A 12,582-nucleotide genomic window follows, 5' to 3' on the forward strand; every position below is an offset into this window, starting at 1 on the left:
AAAAAAAAAAAAAAAAAAATAAACTCTCATTTTACATTATAATCACCTGATAGTATTGTGAAAAATACAAGCCTAGAACCCAGTTCAACTAATTGAATAGAGATATCTGGAGGTGGGCCTGCACACTGGTATTTTTAAAAGGCTACTGAAGTGATTTTTATGCATAGTGAGGATTAAGAACTGATCTGGGCTCTTATCAATACTTGCTTTTTTCAACACCATTCACTCTCACTTCAACCGAGCAATTATTATGCACTTCTTTGGTCTGTGTTTTGAGACAGGGCCTCCCTATGTGAGTTCAGGGTGGCCTTGAACTCACTATGTAGGCCAGGGTGGTCTCAAACTTGAGGCAGTCCTTTGTCTCAGGCTCTTGAGTGTTAGAATTACAGGCATGTGCCACCATGTTTGGCTCTTATTATCCACTTTTTAATATGTAAATCTTTGTGGAAAATATAAGGACAGTTAGCACATGAAAGTTTATATCTGTGTGTACTGTTGGTATATAAATATTTAATGTATGCTATTCAGACTCCAAAGTGCAGAAGCCAAATCTTTATAAAAAATTTCTCTTCTGGTTACTCTGAAAACCTCAAATCAATTAAAAAAGTAGTTTAGATCATTATTGCTTTAACTCCCCTGTGTGTGTGCATGCTTGTACACACATACACACCCATGTGTGCACACACATGCACAAACACATACTCTGATGGTAATAATCAGAGGGGAAAAGGGACCCTTGAGCTTGACTATCATTGCTTATTACCTTTACAAGTCAGGAGCTATTTGATGTTTTTTGGATCCTTCTTCCTCACAGTAGAAATCAATATATGCTTAAGAAAAAAGGCATTCTTGCAGTGAGCCCCACTAGTCAGGGAAGCTTGAGCAGCCAGTTTGCCCAGGCCCTAAAGAAGTACCATGTTTTGGAGAGGTGCCCAGCTCCAGGGGAGAAAGCCTTGGGGTGCTGCGTCCGCATGGGCAGGTGTGAAAGGGAAGGACAATGGGTTAGCAGCTGCTTTGTCACCCCCCGACCCCAACACACATGCTCATGCATACACACACACACACACACACACACACACACACACACTCTGCTGCTGGTGCAGTTCATCAGTAACAGGTCACCCGGAGCTCTGCGCCACAGAAGGCAGCAACAGGAAGAGATAAGAACTGAGTTCATCAGCAAGGCCCTGCGTGTGACAGAGGGTCATGGAAAACAGCAGAGTAGAGCTGGGAGTCTACAGCTGTCGGTCAGCTTTTAGGCAAAGTGCACAGAACACTTCAAACTAAGAAGTCACAGCATCATATAAATGGGAAGTCTTGTGATCAAGGGAAGGTATGAAGCCAATAGTAAACAAATGAAGAACCTCTCCCCCCAAAAAAACTACTGATGAGACAGGAAGTCAGTTGTGTGTTCATTTGTACACGGCCATCTTCTGTATATTCCAGGTGGAGAGGATGCAGAGGTGAGGGGCTGGGAGCATTAACAAGTGGATGGATTAGTGAGAGATTTAGGGCTATAAAGACAAAGATACACACAGCAGACAAACATCTATCCAGGGTGATGTGACGGAGGGTGGGAGGCACTATTTTCGTTCGGGTGGTGACGAGGCTTTGACCTGAGGAGGTGACAGGCAAGCTGAGGTGATGCGGAAGGAGAAACGAAGATGAACATAAAGTGGCCACACTGACCCTCATGGCCCTGAGGAGGGAGCGTGTTTGAGGTCTGCAAAGAATCAGAAGACACCGAGCCTAGAAGGAGAGCAAGGACAGGTCAGGAAGGCGTGGAGAGGCGAGCAGGGCGGACAATAAGCAAGTGCCCATGGCTGGGCGTCTGGAAGCATCAGCTTGCAAGTCTTTGTGTTCTGGTTAGGCTGAGACCGTGGTTGGGCCGGGTAGCCACACAGGCTCATCTGGACATACCAGCCTGTCGACGCTGACAGTAGTTCTCCTGTCCTCTCAGCTGCGGTAACCTCCCGCCTGAGCTTTGCTTTGAGTATTCCAAGCACACAGGCCAGCACCTCCACTCCCCAAGGGTGGCTTTGATGATTTTGCTACGTGCACAGTGATTTTAAAGCAAGGGATGAATGAGGGGCCGCAGCAGGAGAAGTTGGTGGTGGGGACGCCTGACAACGACCACGATGGAGAAGTCGGGTTCCTGGCGTGACTTCATTTACATTGCCACAGCCCGACAGATCGCAGGTCTCCCTTCATACATGGGCACAGCATCATCTTAAATCAATGGATCTAAAAATAGAATGGGAGTTTTTTTTCCTAAGCAGAAAAATAAATTAACTCAAGACCTAAACTCTTCTGTGTTCATTTGTGCACTTCCACGGTGCCCCTGCTTGTCCCGTACTTCACTGATTCCAAAGCATATGTTTTCCCTCATTTCCTCCTGTCTAAAATGGTAATGTGTCTTACGGTCACCGGTGCTGGTAAGTGCGGTGACGTGGTGCATAGCCTATACACACGCTCCGTCCTGTGCATGCGCTGAGTGTAATTTAAACCGAAATCATTACATTAGCATTGACTGTGCTACATGATCACTATTATATGATCGTATTACATGATCATATTCAGTGTGAAATGAGCTCAGTAATTAGAAAGGTATAAATAGGACAGGGAGAAGGTAGTTTGATGTTTGTGAAGCAAATAATACCTTCATTAGAGAAAAACCATACATATTAGAAAGAAACTGATATATATATTAAACTGCAATGATCATGTGCATTGTGGAACTGAATGAAGATATCCACAAATATTGAAACCACCTTATGCTCTGGTACTACAATACATGAAAACAACGACAGTACATGCCAAGGACCTCAGCAAAGGCAGGAAGCATGAACAAAGTGCTCTACACGGGAGAATGGCAAAGCTATGGAAGACTGTTGTGATGGGTTTGCCTGTGGGACAGAATCACCACAAGGTACTGGGTTGTAGTTTAATTTGCCGCAGTTTTTCTTTTTTAGGAATATATAAAATAACGGTGCACCTTACAATAGATAGAACTTCAAGTTCCATGATGTAGAGTAGTACAGAGTGGGTGTTTTTGTCTTTAGGTAACCAGGGTTGTGCAAATACCAGACCCTGGTAATCGAGGTGTCACTTCACCAGATCTCAGCAGCTTCCCCGAAGACAAGCTGGGGGCATTGGCTCACCCTACAAGTTTTAGGTTTGCAGACTTATATCATAGGAAAGAATTGCAATGAGAGAGGTAGAGAAAGATTTATTGGACAGAAAGAAGCATACACTCAGAGGGAAGTGTGGGTGCTCAAAGAGTGAGGCTCATTATGGTCTGGGCTCAGGAGTTTATATGTGCCATAGGGGTGTCCTCAAGACAAGGGAGCTAGGGTGTGTGCTTCTGTGTGCCAGTTCACCTGTTTGGTGGGCTACCTAGAATGCAAACATTTGCATGCATTTACAGTTTAGAGATGTGGCCACTCATCGGGCTGTTTCCTCAGGGACAGAAAAGTCTGTAGGATTTGGGAATCTACAGTATTGGACGAAAAGTACAGATTCCATTTATAGATGGAAAGTACAGGCTCAATTTATAGGCTTATTGTGTCTCTAAGTCCTTAGGATATCTTTCTTTCCATCCTTCCTTCCTCTCTCCCTCCTGCCTTCCCTTCCTTCCTTCGTCTTTCTTTCCCTTCCTTCTTTCCTTCCTTCCTTCCTTCCTTCCTTTCTTCCTTCCTTCCTTCATTTCCTTCCTTCCTTGCTTCCTTGCTTCCTTCCTTCCTTCCTTCCTTCCTTCCTTCCTTCCTTCATTTTCTTCCTTCCTTCCCTTTTTCTGAGTTGCCTGGAAGGGAAAAAGGCATTGTAACCTTAGGTAACTTCACATCCTGAAGCTGCAGCTTTCTTAAAAGTATAATTTTAAAATTCTGATTTTCCTTGTCTCCTTTCTACCTATCTTTATCCTATCCTATCTTATCATTCCGTTCCAGACTTCTCTGCTGTCCACCTGCACATTACAAAAGACCTGTCTGCTCAGAAATGCACGATCATCATGGTGTTTCAGGCCTGCAGTCCCCTGAACCAAGCATTCGCAAGGAAACACGATACCTTGGTTAGTGAACCGAACTTGGTTAAAAGCATCTTAATACTTAGATGACTGTGGGAGCACAGGCAGATGGTTGTGAAATAAATAGTCTTAAATGAAAAAAGAAAGCTTTGCTTAGGCAATTATTTTAAATTCAATTTAAGGAGTTCACTGTGTTTGAAAGTCTGATTTTGAAAATCAGGGCTGAAGTCCCGAGGTTTTTTACTTTAAGGTGTTCTCACATCCGCGTGAAAAAGCAGATTTGGAGGGAAGTCAGCTGGAATGGATGAAATAATTCACACTCCTGCTGTAGGCAAGTTGTCAATCACTAGGTGTGAGACCTGCGCTTTTTTTTAAAAGGGTCTACAGTTCTTCTCCTATATTTGTTCAAGGATACGGTCTTAAAGAGGTGCCAAGTGCCTTGACAAATACCATCACATCAATAGTTATAGGTGTGTGGGGTGGAAAGAAAGCACCTTCGTGCCCCAAGCCCCAGGCCAACTGTTTGCGTAATAGCTGGGTATAAAGACAAAAAGCTTCTGTACGAAAGGACAGTCCTCACGTAGGTGCAGAGTGTGGAAATGGTTTTTGGCCACACATTGGTTTTTTTCCCAGCTATGGATCATAATGATTGTCAGTAGCATCATTTCCTTTCAAATGCAAAGAAGAGCTGAAATACTCCTATGTAGAACTGCATCTGGGCGTTTTAATGTGATAAATGTGATGGGTCGCCCAACTTACTGTGTCCCGGGGGAAATCTTGATTCCTGTCCCCCCAGCCCCGCCCAGAGTATCCTTCCTAATCTCAAGAAATCGTTCAGACCACAAGCCAACTTACACTTCACCACTTTCATTTCTCTTGTAGTCAATCTCTAACTTATCAGTCTGTCTTCACTGAAAATCTGGAACTGGATAATCTCATGTTTCACCCCAAACACTCTAGTATGTATGGGCAGCGCTGGTTCTCGTCCTGACAACTGGGACAGAGTCTTAGCTAGGTTTTCGCCTTCTCCCCAAACCCGGCCTGTTTTCTTTCCAGAACAGCCAAGGCCGGCCTGCAAAACACAGCAAACCACGCCTGTCTCCTCTTCACTTGCCCTCGCTCATGCTCACACTTAATACCATCCAGCCCTCGGTGGTTCACAGTCCCCACTCCTCAGCTACCTCTGTGACGTCATTTCCTACCACCAGTCTTGCTCATCGGTAAGAGTCACGCCTTCCTTGTGGTCCCTCTCACAGCCTAAGCCTGGTCCCTTCAGGGACTGTGCCCTTGCTGTTCCCTCAGCCCGCAGTGCTGTCCTCTGCATGGATTATTCTCACAGTTTGCTCAGAAATGCGCCTCAAGGAATCATTTCTGCTCGTCTTTTCTACCTTTACCCTTCGTCTGTGTCCTCACGGTATGTGTGCACCAGTATTTGACGTATCAGACTTTCCTGCTGCCTGTTTTTGGTCTGGCTCGCTCTCTAGAATGTCGCTCCACCTGGGCAGGGGTTTTGCTCGTTTTCTTTGGTTCCTTATGGCATTGCTAGAGCCTAGAACAGTGCCGGGTATAGAAGGTGTTCATACAGTACTTCCATTCACAGTACAAACTGCTGGTACAGCTGTATCCCTCCTATCCCCAGTCACATACTTGTCAGGTACCTGAAGGCCCTCCCAAATATCTGCACTGTGTGGTCTGCCTTCCAGTGTAGGCATTTCACCTGGCGTGGTAGTGTGCCCCAGGGCCAAGGCACCCACAGATGGTGACACAAAGGGACGCAGGTCACACGGGTGGTGGTCACTCCTAGGCCCTTTGCTGCCCAGTAGGGGAAGTGGGTCCCCGATGACCCTGCCGCCTGTGGCTCCTTCTGCCTTTCTTTTCTGCTCTTCCCCAGGCAGCAATTCAGTCGGAATATTTCTGAGCAGCCGCTCTGTAAAGGACACCGGGGGCGGATATGGGCTCTTGATGCTGGGCAGAGTTGGGGGATGAACGCAACTATATAAAAGGGCTGTTCCAGAGGGGGTCTCGCCCCAGGGGAAGTAAGGAGCCAGAACCTGAAGTCGCTCATCTGTGAGCCAGGCCTCTTCACTCTGCCCCGTGCAGCCCCGCAAGCCGGCTCTCCCTCTGGTGCTTCTCTGCTTTCTAAAGGTGTCCAGTTCTCCGCATCCAAAGCTCCCAGTCCTGCACCTCTGGAAGTGGGACATCACAGGGTTACCTGGGAGAGGACTAATCGCCTCGGTTCCCTCAGGCAGCATTTGTATTACCACCTGCTCTCCTGGCGGGGCACAGTCCCAAGGAGAGATGTGTGAGGGCGAACTGTTTCTCTTCTGTTTATTTTCGGGGACAGCGTGGGGAAGGATAGGACCTGGGGTCTGTGGATTCTCTTTGGGTTTCTCCACCGAACCCTGCTTCTCCAGACTTCCAAGGACCAAAGCACAGCAGGTCAGGGTGTGGTGTTTTCTCTCTGTTTAGCGCCATTTGTTTCTTTTTTGTGGTACTGGGGATTGAACTCAGGGTGCTCACAGTGACCCACAACACCAGCCCTCTTTGTTTTTTAATTTGAGACAGAGTTTGACTAAGTCACTTGATTACCTAGACTAGGCTGGACTTCCAGTCCTCCTGCCTAAATTTCCCAGAATCCTGGGTTTATAAGCGTGTGGCACTATGCCCAGCCTCTGTAGCACAATTTCTGAGGAGAGGTCCATATTTCATTTTTTGGCATTTGGGAGATGGTGAATTGTTTTCTCTCTACCTCGGTCTCTCTGTCTTTGTACATATGGTACATTTATGTACACACAAGTGTGTGTGAACCCTGCATCACCACCCCATTACTATCATTTCAGTGTGTGTAAAATAACGGTAACGGGGTGATGATACAGGGTTGTTTATAGCGGTGTGCAGCAGAGATTGTACCTGTATGCCTCCTGAAAAACATGAGTTATTCAGTGATTATCATGAATAAGATATGGAGCCATCCTAGCCAGCACTGTTGAAACATTTCCTTGCAAAGCTGAGGATATGAGAGAAAAATTGTGAGAATTCACTGCATTGTTAGATGTAACTGTTTTAAAACCAGCGTGATGCAATTCCTTTCTTGCCCAAGATACTTATGTATATAAAATATCAGGGGCTACTGGCTTTTCTCATCAGAAATCAACAGTTCTTGTCAGACACTACTTTATCTGCAAAATGGGAATGGAGCAGTGCACAAATCACAGTGCTAAGGTGAGACACGATCTGTCTGTATACATTAGCACTTGGAACACTGCTTCATGCATAACTGACCCTTAGCCCACTGGCAAATGTTTATTCACTATCTTCGGTGTGCTAGGAACTGTTCTGAAAGCTCGGGATACAGGAGTGAGAAGAGTGTATTTACATCGTGATGGAGCTGACAGTGGTTAATAATCATGATCTTAAAAAGGCACAGCCGGGAGTGTCTTCCATGACTCCACGGTGCTTATTCTCCCTTGGGAGAAGGAGATGCTGTGTGGACTGGGAGCCTGGCTCGGCAAGAAAGCTGCAGACCTGGCCCTGGAAGTCAGCTGCTTGCAGTGCCAACCTTCGCCTAAGTGACGTCACTGAAGACCACAGCACTGGCAGGTGAGGGCTCAAGGATAAAATATTGAGCAAGACTGACATTTAGTAAAGGGGAAGATGCCAGAGGAGGCACTGACACGATCACTTCTGTTATGAATACTCCTCGTGCCTGTCTGGAAGATTCAATTAACCTGAGGGACCAAATTCCATTAAGAACGTATTTGTTGCGCATCCGTTTTGAACAGAATAAATGGGCAACAAATATTTGCGCCAGGCGTGAAAATGATTCCTCATTAGACAAACACTTTAGGCTTAATTTTCTAAAATAATTTAGTTTGATGGTCTCTGAATTCAATAAGCAATCTTCTAGCTTTTTTAGATCTGGCAACTCCATTATCATACAGCGTGTTTATCATCAGGTTACTGCACACTGCTTGAGGTTCCCGACCCAAAGTTTTCCATAAATTTATACCCCCTTATAGTGTCCTGTTCAGGTCTTTTTTGCTGTGTGGGTCTTCATTATTCATGTTAGATTTCTGGATTACTTTGATTTCACAAATCCTGAGTTGGGACTTACAAACAGCGGTAAGACTATGAACAATTCTCAAATCCTTTCTCTTCTTTCCCGAGTCAAACCTTTCGTGGTGGAGTTGATGGCATTAGTGGCCCCTTTTCATCCTTCCCTGTGTGCAAGCCCTCTGCTGTGGATCTGCAGCTTCTCCTGTGAAGAGGTGAATTACTGCAGGTTGATTCCCAGTTTGCCATGCACCTTTGGCTATTTGTTAGTGGATACAATGCAAGTAGAGGGCTGGAAGAGTGCTTGCGCAGTTTCTCTCTCTCTCTCTCTCTCTCTCTCTCTCTCTCTCTCTCTCTCTCTCTCTCTCTCGCTCTCTCGCCCTGCTGTGAGGATGGGCCAGAGGCAGCATGCCAGCAAACTGGCACATGGAACTCCAGTTGTCTCACCTGGGACCGTAAGAGATCTGTTGACTCGCACACCCCAACTACCAGAACCAATTTCCAGACGTGAGGCAGCTAGCGGAACTCAGAAGGTATTTCTAGTCAAGCCCAGCTAAACGTTACTCATAGTCAAATGAGCTAGACAAATACTTCTTGCATTAAGTTGCTCTATTTTTCATGTTCATCATGTCACAATGTTGTGGCAATAGAGAACTGCTAATGCTTCTTATATATTTTATTTGCTTGGAAGCTGCCCTCTCACTCGACCTCCTTTAAACAAAAACTGAGTGCTTTCTATTTGCAAAGCATTGTGCAAAATGCTTTACCGGATTGTTTCATTCAGTACCGACAACAGTACAACCTGGAAAGTGATTATGTAAACTTCAGAAGCAAGGAAATGGAAGGGTAGAGGAGGTGAAGTGCCTGCCCAGTGTGGATTCCTAATTACAGGAAGTGCAGTTAGGACTCAAGCGTCCGAAGGCTACCGCTCAAACCTCGCTTTCACCCCCCGCTGCTGGCTGTCTACTCTGCTAGGCCCTCAGCCTACCTGTTCTGCCGCCGGCCTCCCTGCTCGCAGGGAAAGTCTTTGTTCATCCTTAATATTTATAGTCTCACAGATTGTGTAGATGCTTATTTTCTTCATTGGTCTGGAAGTTCTTCTGATGGTCAGTGCTCTAAAATACATTTCCCCTTCTACCACTATATGATAATGAAAAAAAAATCAAAGTTCTTATTTATATTTTGTCCATAAAATAACCTACAGAAAGGTAATCAATATACACCTAGAGAACATATGCACATTTAAAATGACACTACTGTTCAAATTAATCTAATTAGTGAAATGCACAGTAGAGAGTTTCTTCACGTTGTTAAACAATTTGAGTTATGGTGTTTGGGTTCAGTGTTTCAATGTCTGAAAAATGTAAAACTATTCAGAATCATATTTATTATGTTAATTCCAGAGGCATGGATTACCGTGAAGCTGGCATTGAATAATTTCAGCTTGGCAGTTTTTGCATTTAAGAAATTACTTGATGAGTTAGTAATTTGACATATACTTTAGGTATGTTGCCACCAGGTGGCGGTAGGGCGCCAGGCATAAAATCTGTACACTAAAGAATTTGAAAGCTTTCTGAGGTTCGCGGTAATAGCGTTAAGTTCAAAAAGAATTTGAGACCACAAGTTTACAATTTAACATAATACATCGCTACTAAAATAGCTCAAACTCTAAGCACTCCTTAAACATCTTTGAAACAGATATAAATCCTAAGCTACAGAATCACCTAACCTCATTATTTCTCTTATTTCCATAATGGCTTGTACAAATCTTATACTCCTACCTTACTGGTAGGGTTAACTTTCATGATTTCCCTCAAATCTTTATTTATTACCGCTCTGTCATGGTAGCTTTATGTTGAATTTTCAATTTTTAATAGTTTTCTTCTACGGAAAAGACCTCTCTAGGTTCCCTTTCACCTAAGACGTAGAAGCTTATCTTTCCGGCATAGTTTTCAATCTCTTAAATATTTTCCACCAGAGTAGCATGAATAGGGTTTATCTGCATTTTACGTGTGTATTTAAATCTATGGAGGACTTTTTCTGTTTATGTTCTACACCATAGAACAATCCACGAGACTCTTTCCCCTCTCAAATCTCCTGGAAGCGCAGCAGCAGTTTGTTATAATTTAGCAGCAGTGCAGCTGAATTCCTTCAGCAACAGGTTCTGTCCTAAACATCTTGAGAAAACTTTGAAAAAATCTTCATGTTGTATTAGAAATCCAACCAAAATGCAGAAAAACTTAACTGATTACATTATAAGGGACGATGTTACATAATTAAAAGGTACACTTTCCATGAAGAAGCATCAGCGAACTGCTTCAGAAAGCAGTCAGAAGATCCCATACTTCCGGGCTGTCAAGCTGAAACTTTGGAACAGATGTGAGGAGGGGTTAGGCTTACTACATCTGTGGTGACTGGAGAATGACGACATCCCTGACCTAAGTCATTACTCCTCCTCTCTGACAAGGTCCTCTGCTTCAGGAACAAAACGGTCTAGCTGGCTCAGTTTCAATGCTGAGGGTCAAAGATCAAGGTTCAATGCTTATGTAGTTTGGGGAAAAAGACACTAGCCATTCTGTATCAGCACAGTCAGGGGAAAAAGGGGCTCAATTCTTGTTCAGTGTTGCTAGACAAAGCTCAGAGTCCTCCCACATTCCCCCACTCTGGGAATGGAAAGGTTTAACGAAGGACAAAGCCACGAGGATTTGCACAGGACTGGCAGGAAAAGATGGCACCTGGTGGACAATCTGCGAGGCCCAGAGAATTGGGAATGGGGGAAGACAGGAGCTGAGCAGTGACGTCCTTGATACTGGAGTCTGCACACTAAACAGGACGACCTGTGCTCCCACGGTGAGTTCTGGGTGGCAGAAGCTCAGCTGTGAGAGCGTGCCCCAAGGGGCCAGCTCCCAGCCTCCTCCGGGAAAGGGATCCAGAGAACTGAGGAAAGGCAGAAGAAAAATAAAACAGGGAGAGAAAACAAAGGGGTGGGTAACAAAAAGCTGTCTTCCGATTTTGAGTCACACAGGAAACCTATGAAGCCAGCAGGGCAGATATTATTATCCTCTATTTATATATAAGAAATTGAGTCCCAGAGAGGCTAAGTTGCTTCTTCTAAGGTCACGTACTGAGCGGTGGATCCAGGATTCCAAGTAAAGTGACCTGATTCTAAGATAAAGATGAAAGCAGAGAGGGCGCATTTGAAACCCTGACACACACTGCACGTCTTGCCCTTTACTTTATAAACAGTAAGTGGAATTTTCACATAACAGCAGCTTAGCCTTTGAAGGGTCGCACGGAAGCAGTTTTTGCCCCTGTTGAGAAGCGTTTTTGAAATGTATTGTACTTGTCTTCGCCTCCTTTGAAGAGTGTCTGCAGTTTACCCTCTTCTTGATGCATGGGTCATGATTATGAAAATGGACACTATGTTTATGGACTTAGAAATCAGGGATGTCCCAGGCTCTTTGCAGGGGAGCGGGGTTTGCGTTTCTCTGGTGTTTTTCTGCCCTGCCAAACACATTCAGAGCGAGAAGCAGCTGCAGAGCGGAGTGCTGACTCAGCTCCTCCTCGAGTGTGTCAGCTCCGGGCCCGGCCTCCGCTCACCATCATGTCATCCACCTGACGAGAACCCTTTTAACAGCTGCCTGCGGATGACAGCGCAAGTTGCCAGCCCAGGCTGCATATGAAAATCACTCGGGGAGCTTTTAGAAACTCTGGATGCCCGGGTGCCACCAGCGAAGACCTTGATGCTGATGTTCAGGTGTGGGGCCCCCATCTGCAAGGATGAACATCAGTACATGGACTCCATCTTTGGCTAAGTTGGAGTGCTGGGATCACACTTATTCTCCTGCCTGAATAAATGAACAATCTAGACTGAATATATGAAACTGGTTTTCAAGACTTTGGACCCAAGGCAACGAAGGACAGTGATGGCCTGAGATGAGAAGCAAGATGAAGCCCACACGCATCAGGGGCCACCTTGAGAGCATTTCCAGGGAGTAGTGCAGGGAGGACAGGCCCAGGAGCAACATGGAAGACCTGCTGAATGGAGGAGATATAGCTGAGAATCCAGACAGCTAGAGCTTTCTGGGCAGAGTACTGCAGGGGAGGGAAAACAGGCATGCAGACAGAAGCCAGACAAAACAAACACCTGAAAAATTAGTGGGCCTAGTTCTTAGAACTCGAACAGAGCTGATAATAGTTTAAAACGCTGTTGTCTAACTTCCAAAGGCATGGATCAAATACTCAGAGCACCAGCCTTAGTGCTGGGAGGTATGAGTAATAGACTAAACAGTGCTTCAGTGTTACCTAACAAACCTTAAAAAAAGATCTGAAGGATCAAAGTGTTTCCAAGAACTTCCCTGAGTTCCAGAACGTCTCTCAAGCACATGTATATATAGAAATACAAAAGTATCCAGCACCCAGCAAGGTAAAATTCATATCTGGCATACAATAAAAAATGATGAGGCATGCAAAGAACCGTGAGGAGAAAGCAAACAACAAAAACC

The 12,582-nt window shown here is 45.1% G+C and overlaps 1 protein-coding gene and 1 long non-coding RNA gene across 3 annotated transcripts in view; one reads left to right on the plus strand and one right to left on the minus strand.

The window, feature by feature from the left end:
* LOC102016013 overlaps positions 1-4,137 on the plus strand; it is a 20,458-nt gene extending 16,321 nt beyond the window's left edge. The window contains exon 3 of the long non-coding RNA XR_259432.1: positions 3,948-4,137. This is a non-coding gene — a long non-coding RNA (uncharacterized LOC102016013). The remainder of the gene's footprint in view (positions 1-3,947) is intronic.
* Anks1b (ankyrin repeat and sterile alpha motif domain containing 1B) overlaps positions 1-12,582 on the minus strand; it is a gene marked incomplete at its 5' end in the record, with an annotated part of 1,074,464 nt that overhangs the window by 268,934 nt on the left and 792,948 nt on the right.

The sequence above is a fragment of the Chinchilla lanigera genome, unplaced genomic scaffold (genome assembly GCF_000276665.1).
Source record: "Chinchilla lanigera isolate Chin_1 unplaced genomic scaffold, ChiLan1.0 scaffold00004, whole genome shotgun sequence".
Taxonomy (NCBI): Eukaryota; Metazoa; Chordata; class Mammalia; order Rodentia; family Chinchillidae; genus Chinchilla; species Chinchilla lanigera.